This window comes from Nyctereutes procyonoides, unplaced genomic scaffold (genome assembly GCF_905146905.1).
Source record: "Nyctereutes procyonoides isolate TBG_1078 unplaced genomic scaffold, NYPRO_anot_genome, whole genome shotgun sequence".
Classification (NCBI taxonomy): Eukaryota; Metazoa; Chordata; class Mammalia; order Carnivora; family Canidae; genus Nyctereutes; species Nyctereutes procyonoides.
Window position 1 is genome coordinate 50,745,703 of NW_026575125.1, and position 8,371 is coordinate 50,754,073.

Genomic DNA, 8,371 nt, shown 5'->3' on the forward strand with positions numbered 1-8,371 from the left:
TCATCAGGGAAATACAAATCAAAACCACAATGACACACCTCCTCAGACCAATCAGAATGTCTAAAATTAACAAGTCAGGAAACAACAAATGTTGGAGAGGAAGTGGAAAAAGAGGAACCCTTTTACACTGCTGGTGGGAATGAAAGCTGTACAGACACTCTGGAATACAGTATGGAGTTTCCTCAAAAAGTTAAAAAAAAATAGGGTTACCCTATGACCAGCAATTGTACTTCTAGGTATTTACCCCAAAGATACAAACATAGTGATCTGAAGAGGCACCTGTATCCCAATGTTTATAGCAGCAATGTCCACAATAGCCAAACTATGGTTTGGCAGTCTCTCCTGGTGTTCATCATCGAGACCATGGGGGGCTACTGCGGCTACCTGGCCAACATGGGGGCGCTCGCTGTGGGAGCCGATGCCGCCTACATCTTTGAGGAGCCGTTTGACATCCGAGATCTGCAGTCCAACGTGGAGCACCTGACGGAGAAAATGAAGACCACCATTCAGAGGGGACTCGTGCTCAGGAACGAGAGCTGCAGTGAGAACTACACCACGGACTTCATCTACCAGCTGTACTCCGAGGAGGGCAAGGGTGTGTTCGACTGCAGGAAGAACGTGCTGGGCCACATGCAGCAGGGTGGAGCGCCCTCACCGTTAGAAACTTAGGACCAAGATCTCCGCCAGAGCCATGCAGTGGATCAGCATGAAACTGAAGGAGTCTCCGGGCAAAGGAAAAAGGTTTGTGACCGATGATTCCATCTGCGTGCTGGAAATAAGCAAAAGAAATCTTTCCTTCCAACCGGTGGCAGAGCTGAAGAAGGAAACCGACTTCGAGCACAGGATCCCCAAGGAGCAGTGGTGGCTGAAGCTGCGGCCGCTCATGAAGATCCTGGCCAAGTACGAGGCCAGCTACCAGGTCTCTGACTCCGGCCAGCTGGAGCATGTACACCACCGAGGCCACGAGGAGCCCGCCGCCATCTAGACGCCACCCGCCCCGCGCTGCAGTGGACTTCCGTTTGCTGCCTGGTTTTCTAGCACTTATTTATCGGCACTTTTCTGCGAGTATCGTCGACGTGAATACCCAGTCACGGAGCCCCGGTCCTGTCTCCTCCACCCCCTCGGGCCCTGAGACTCCAGCACGAGCTGTGTTCCGTGTTCCGTACTGTGTCCTGCTTTACCACGTGCGTGGCCAGTAGAATTAAACATTGAGCTACAATCCCCCCCCAAAAAAACCCTCTTTTTTTTGTTTTGTTTTTAAGATTTTATTTATTTACCCATGAGAGACAGAGAGCGAAAGAGCAAGAGACAGAGAGAGAGAGATGCAGAGACACAGTCAGAGACATAGAGGGAGAAGCAGGCTCCATGTAGGGAACCCGACATGGGACTCAATCCTAGGAATCCAGGATCACGCCCTGGGCCAAAGGCAGGCGCTAAACCGCTGAGCCCCCCCCCCCCCCCGGGCTGCCCATGTCCTTTCTCTTGTTAATGTGATGGATCATGGTGACTGATAGCCAGAGGGGACTCCGGTGGGAGATGGGCAAAATAGATGAAGCATATTAAGAGCTATAAGCATCTGGTTCTCAAATAAATAATTCACAGATATTTAGAAAGTACAGCCTAGGGATCCCTGGGTGGTGCAGCAGTTTGGCGCTTGCCTTTGGCCCAGGGCACGATCCTGGAGACCCGGGATCGAATCCCACATCAGGCTCCGGTGCATGGAGCCTGCTTCTCCCTCTGCCTGTGTCTCTGCCTCTCTCTCTCTCTCTCTCTCTCTCTGTGTGTGACTATCATAAATTAATAAAAATTAAAAAAAAGGAAAGTAAAGCCTAGGCAATAGAGTCAGTACTATTGTGACAACTTTGTATGGGGACAGATGGTGATGACACTTCTCGTGGGGAGATCTGAGTATGCACAGAATTGTCAAATCACTAGGTCGTAGCCCTGAAACTACTGTAACATTATGTGTTGACTGTACTTCAATAATATCAAAGAAAAGTGGTTTCTGATGGGACTCACGGTGGGTCCATGAAAGGCATTAAAATGGTCCTAGATCCTAGATGTCCATCTACAGGTGAATGGATAAAATGTCATATATGTATACAATGGAATATTGCATATATACATATTACTCAGCCATCAAAACAATGAAATCTTACCATTTACAATGGATGAACCATTATGGATGGAGCTTCATCCATGAAGCTCATATAGAGTTGGAGTAGAGGCTCCTACATTAAATAGTAGGTATGTCTATTCAGCTTTTATTGATATTTATAATCCAGAAATCATAAACTCTCATTTCTCCTATGCTCCTTTCTCTGGGAAGTGTGAAGAGGTGTAAGTTATGGGAAGAACTTTTTCTTGCACCTCTTGGATTATTTTTCTCAAATAACAACCAGTAAGATCCCAAAGAACTTGAGAAAACTTGTTCCCCTATCTGTCCACTTTCATTGTTAAAGATTTTACTTATCATTTTAGTACTTCCTATGTATTTTACATGTATAATTTTATACAATTAAAAACAGATTTTTGTCTAGTGAAAAAAAAATGGATGGCTTATACCCATAATACAGGGTATTATGCTAAGTGAAATAAGTCAGAGAAAGATAATTATTATATGATTTCACTTATGTGTATTTTAAGAAGCAGAAGAGATGAACATATGAGAAGGGAAGGAAAAATAAAATAAGATGAAATCAGAGAGGGAGACAAATCATTAGAGACTCTTAACTATGGGAAACAAACTGAGGGTTACTGGAAGGGAGCTGGGTGAAGGGATGGGGTAACTGGGGGATGGGCATTAAGGAAGACATGTAATGTAATGACTACTGGGTGTTACATACAACTGATGAATCACTGAACTTTACCTTTGAAACTAATAATACACTGTATGTTGATTAATTGAATTTAAATAAAATAAAATATTTTAAAAAGTGGATACTCAGTGGATATGGCTAAGAATGTGAACTTGAGGCCACAGCTATTTTCTAGCATAGCTAGGACCATTACTTGGACCCTTACCACAGCTGAAAAGAGTGCATGTATTTAGGTGATCTATCATCTACTTGTCATGGCCAAGCATACATGTTTTGAGAGGCATCATTGAATCTATGTCATGGAGCAGTTGAATCCCTGGGCCTGCTCTTTCCCTCATCCTACCTTCATGACTGCCCCATTTTCATATTTAGGGCTTGCTTGCCAATCCAGGTCATATTATATTCCAGAATAGCTTGCAATTTTATCCATGGGGATCTGCTCTATCAGACCTTACTGATTCTCTGCCCCAAACATGTTATATTATGAATGGATATATTCTATGGGCAACAGCAAAAAGTTTAAGAGCTCAGGCTCTGACTCAAATTGCATGTATTTGAATCTGTACTCAGCCAATTAGTAGCTAGTAGGTAACCTTGGACAAATTACTGAACCATTCTAAATTTTTGTTTCTTTAGCTGAAAAATGAGGATAATAAGAGCTTCTCGGAATTACTGTGTTAACTGAGATAATAAGTATAAAACACATTAATAAAAAACTTAGTATGGTGTCTGACATACAATACGTGCTCAGTAAATGGTAATCATCACATCATCATTATCATTATCACCATCATGAGTCCTGCTAAGGGGCTTGTACATGTCATCTTCCCCAGAGGCCAGGAAAAGTTGCTAACTTTTGTGGTCACTCACTCTTTGTCTTTTCCACTGTAGAGCAGTTGTTTTCATCTTGATCTGTTGTCAGCACTTAATGTGGGTCCCTCAGGCAACTGTCCAAGCCACCCTGTCAGTAGCTGAAGTTCTGGTCAACTATGTGGTATCTGGGATGATTTTCTTGGAGCATAAGCTCAGGAAGTTTTTTCCTCCCAGGAATTGGAGAGATAGGGTCATTACCTCTGGGTCCAGTCTATATGAAATGAGGATACTTTGTGCCAAGGCCAGAGGTATGCATGCTCTGAATTGTTATTGAAAGAAATCTACGGGGATAGAAGGAAGCTTTACCCACCCTTCAAAATAGTAAATTAAGATTCCTACAGGACAACCGAGTACTAGAAATCATGACCACACAAGACTGACCTCACAATTGGTCATTACTTTTCTGCTGACTAAGCTTAGAGGGGTCTGGGTATTCAGGAAACCTCAGGTTTCAGGAGACATAATATCTTCATCTGTAACCCCAAAGGCAAGTGGAGAAACATCTGCCAGTGTCTCATCCTGTGTGATTAGATTCCTAGTATCAGCCACCCCCACTTCTACCCAAGCCTCAAACCACATAGTTGGAACACACCTCTGACATGACTTCCAGCCTACACCCTGAACCACTTTCACTGATCAGCTGTGCACTGCTTCCTAAACTGTTGTTGATTTTCTTGGCATCAAACTTATAATTTGATTTACATTCTCCTCTCATCTCCCATGTTATCTTATGACGTAGTCCAGTCTTCAAATGAAATCTTATATTCAACCCCACCTCTCTGGCTTGTACTTCTCTTTTTCCTCTTTAGCCACAGCTAGAAATTTCTGTGGCTATAGTGCTATTGGCTGGTATGGCAAGCACCGATCCTGGGAGCTCCATCCCTAGCTCAGGTCTTCAGAAGCAGTGATCTTAGTAACTTCACAGCAGCCTCACAAATAGATAGGACCCCAGACCACCAGGTCAAGTATTTCATCTTGGTCATCCTAGTAGTGCCAGGAATGTTCTACAATGGTATGACCAGCATCTCACATGTATTCTGAAGCTATGAAGTTGAGATATATTTGGGCAGCATGCTTAATTTTACCTCAGCCCAGATGGTTTGGGTGACTTTCAAAGCAATCATCCTTGGCCACCCCAAAGTAGAATTCCCTAAGACCACACTCTCCTCAAAGTATTTAGATAATGCTGACAAAGGTGACTATGATCTTGGAATAGGAGCTCCCTTAGAACCTTGTAATTAAAAAGTTTCTTAGTTTCATGAGCTACTATTACTTTCTATCTACAGCAGCCTGACTTGTTTCCATCTCCAGTGCCAACCATGATCCAAACCATCACCATTTGTTTCCTGGACCACTACCATCATCAAGCACCTATAATCTCTTCTCCATAAGTAGCCAGAGTGATCTTTTAAATACAGATCATGCCACATCACTTCCATGTATAAATACCTCCAGTGTTTGTGGTTATATTAAAAAATAAAGTCCTCATTTTTTGGAACTATATATAAAATATTTATGGATACAATGTCTGCATTATGTTTAATAAATCAATGTGTTAAAAAATAAAAATAATAATAAAAAAATAATTCAGTGTGTTGCAGGATACAAAATCAATGTACAGCAATATGTTGCATTTCTAATCACCAGTAATGAAACAGCAGAAAGAGAAATCAAGGAATCAATCCCTTAAACAATTGCACTAAAACCAAAAGATACCTAGGAATAAACCTAACCAAAGAGATGAAAGTCCTGTACTCTGAAAACTAAAACATTGATTAAGAAATTGAAGACACAAGGAAATGGAAAGATATTCCAATGCTCCTGGATTAGAAGAACAAATATTGTTATAATGTACTATACTCTATACTCCCCAAGGCAATCTGCACATTTAATATAGTCCCTATCAAAATATTAACAGCATCTTTCACAGAACTAGAACAAATCTAAAATTTGTATGGAACGGCCAAAGACCCTGAGTAGCCAAAACAACCTTGAAAAAGAAAAGAAAGCTTGAGACTTCACAATTCTGTACAAAGCTATTATAAGGTTTTATTACAAAGCAATAGTGATCGAAATAATATGGTACTGGCACAAAAATAGACACATAGATCAATGGAACAGAATAGAACTCCCAGAAATGAACCCACAACTATATGACCAATTGATTTTCAACAAAGTGGAAAAGAATATCCAATGGGAAAAGATGATCTCTTTAACAAATGGTGTTGGGAAAACTGGACATTAACATGCAAAAAAATTAAACTGGACCATTTTCTTATACCACACACAAAAATAAATTCAAAATCTATTAAAGACCTAAATGTGAGACATGAAACCATAAAAATCACAGAGAAGAACACAGGTGGTAACTTCTTTGACATAGGTTGTAGCAACTTCTTTCAAGATATGTCTTCCAAGGAAAGAAAAACAAAAGCAAAAGCAAAAATAAACTATTGGGAGTACATTAAAAAAAAAGCTTCTGCACAGTTAAGGAAACAATCAGCAAAGCTAAAAGACAGGTTATAGAATGGGAGAAGATATTTGCAAATGATAAATCTGATAAAGGTTAGTATCCAAAATATATAAAGAACTTATACAACTCAACACCCAAAAAACAAATAATTCAATTAAAAAATGGGCAGAAGATATGAACAGGCATTGCTCCAAAGAAGACATATAGATGGCCAACAGATACATGAAAAGGTGTTCATCATCACTTACCATCATAGAAATGCAAATCAAAACTACAATGAGATCTCACCTCACACCTGTCAGAATGACTAAACTCAATAACAGAAGAAACAGCAAGTGTTGGGAAAGACGTGGAGAAAAAGGAAACCTCTTGCGCTGTTGGTGAGAATGCAAACTGGTGCAGTCATTGTGGAAACCAGTATGGAGGTTCCCCCAAAAGTTAAAAATAGAACTACTTTATGATCCAGCAATCACACTACTGGTTATTTACCAAAAAATACAAAAACATTAATTCAAAGTGATATATGCACCCCTATGTTTATAGCGGTATTATTTACAATAGCCAAGATATGGAAGCAGCCCAAGTGTCCATCGATAGATGAATGGATAAAGAAGAAATGGTATATATATATTTCAGCCATAAAAAAGAATGAAATCTTGCCATTTGCAATGACATGGATGGAGCTACAGAGTATAATGCTAAGTGAAATGAAGCAGTCAGAGAAGGACAAATAGCATATGATTTCACTCATATGTAGAATTTAAGAAACAAAAGCAATTGAGCAAAGGGAAAAAAGAGACAGAGACACATCAAGAAACAAACTCTTAGTAATAGAGAACAGATTGCACCAGAGGGAAGAGGGTGGGGGATGGGTTAAATAGGTGATGGAGATTAAGGAGTGTATTTATGATGAGTACACGGTGTTGTATGGAACTATTGAATCACTATATTGTACACCTGAAACTAATATAGCCCTGTATGTTAGTAACTAGAATTAAAATAAAAACTTTTTAAAAGGGAATGTTTGTAAAGCTAATTGAGTTTCTTCTGCCCAAAATAACCAAGAAATTTCAGGCAAAATGTGACAACTGCATTTCAAGTGTTCAGTAAAATCATTGCCCACACAAGCAAACTATAAGGATATAAATCAACCCCAAGCCTCTAGAATTAATTGATTGTTTCCCCTAGAATAACATAGTCATCATCCGGACAACATATTGGTGTCTTGACACTTGTCATGCCCAGTGAACCTTGCCTGGAATCAGAGAACATCCATGATAGTACAGGTATGCTGGGAGGCAATTTTGCTTGCATGTATTTTGCCCAAGAGATAGTTCGAGAGTTGGTTGTTATGGAAACTGTCTCAATTGGCAGGAATCAAAAAGTGAGAATTATTACTGTCATTATCCAAAGAACCTCTGAATTAAAAATTTTTAAAAAAACCTGGTGGGTTCCTCTAGCCATATTAGGAGCAGATAGAATGGGCATGTGGGCTGTCAAATCCATGCACATAATGCTATGGAGAGTATACCTATGGCTTCCCACCTACCTTCATATTTTGAAGGGAACCCTATTTGACCTCTAGAATCTGAGATCAGTGGCAAGGGCTCAGATGGATAGATAAGGGCCCAGTTTGCAAGTAAGCTAAAAAATACATTTCCATTTGCTGATGGGCAGGTAATAAGGATAACTTAGCACCCCAGACACAAAGGGAAAACACTAAGGTATCTGCATAAGGCACCCAAGTGACTGTTTTTTGCTACATATGAAGCTGGTATACTGCTGGATAGAAATTCAGTATCTGGTAGTGAACTGGTTAGAATACTTGCCATTTTACCAAGTACAGCTGGAAAGGGGAACAGAAACAGGACCTATATAATGTAATGATTTTCAAAACTCAAACAGCATCAGCATTGCCTGTAAGAATTATTAAAACACACATGACTGAGGCCCACTCTAGAATTTCTCATTGACTAGGTCTGGAGTGAGGCCAGATATTTGCATTACTAGCTTGTTCCCAGGTGAATGCTGATGCTGCTGGCCTGGGGACCACATTTTGAGAATCACTGACATAATGCATTATATCAACTTTTACCCATCAGGGAAGTAATTAGGATAGGGGATATTCCAAACTCTAAGCAATAATGATCATGATCAGATTAGTTGTTTATCCTCAAACCTGCTAAAGAAGGAGAGCATGGAGACA

At 40.3% G+C, this 8,371-nt stretch overlaps 1 pseudogene; it reads left to right on the forward strand.

Annotated features, from left to right (window-relative positions):
- The first annotated feature begins 353 nt into the window (after nucleotides 1-353).
- On the forward strand, nucleotides 354-985 carry LOC129517944 (ATP-dependent 6-phosphofructokinase, platelet type-like; annotated as a pseudogene).
- The last annotated feature ends 7,386 nt before the right edge of the window (nucleotides 986-8,371 follow it).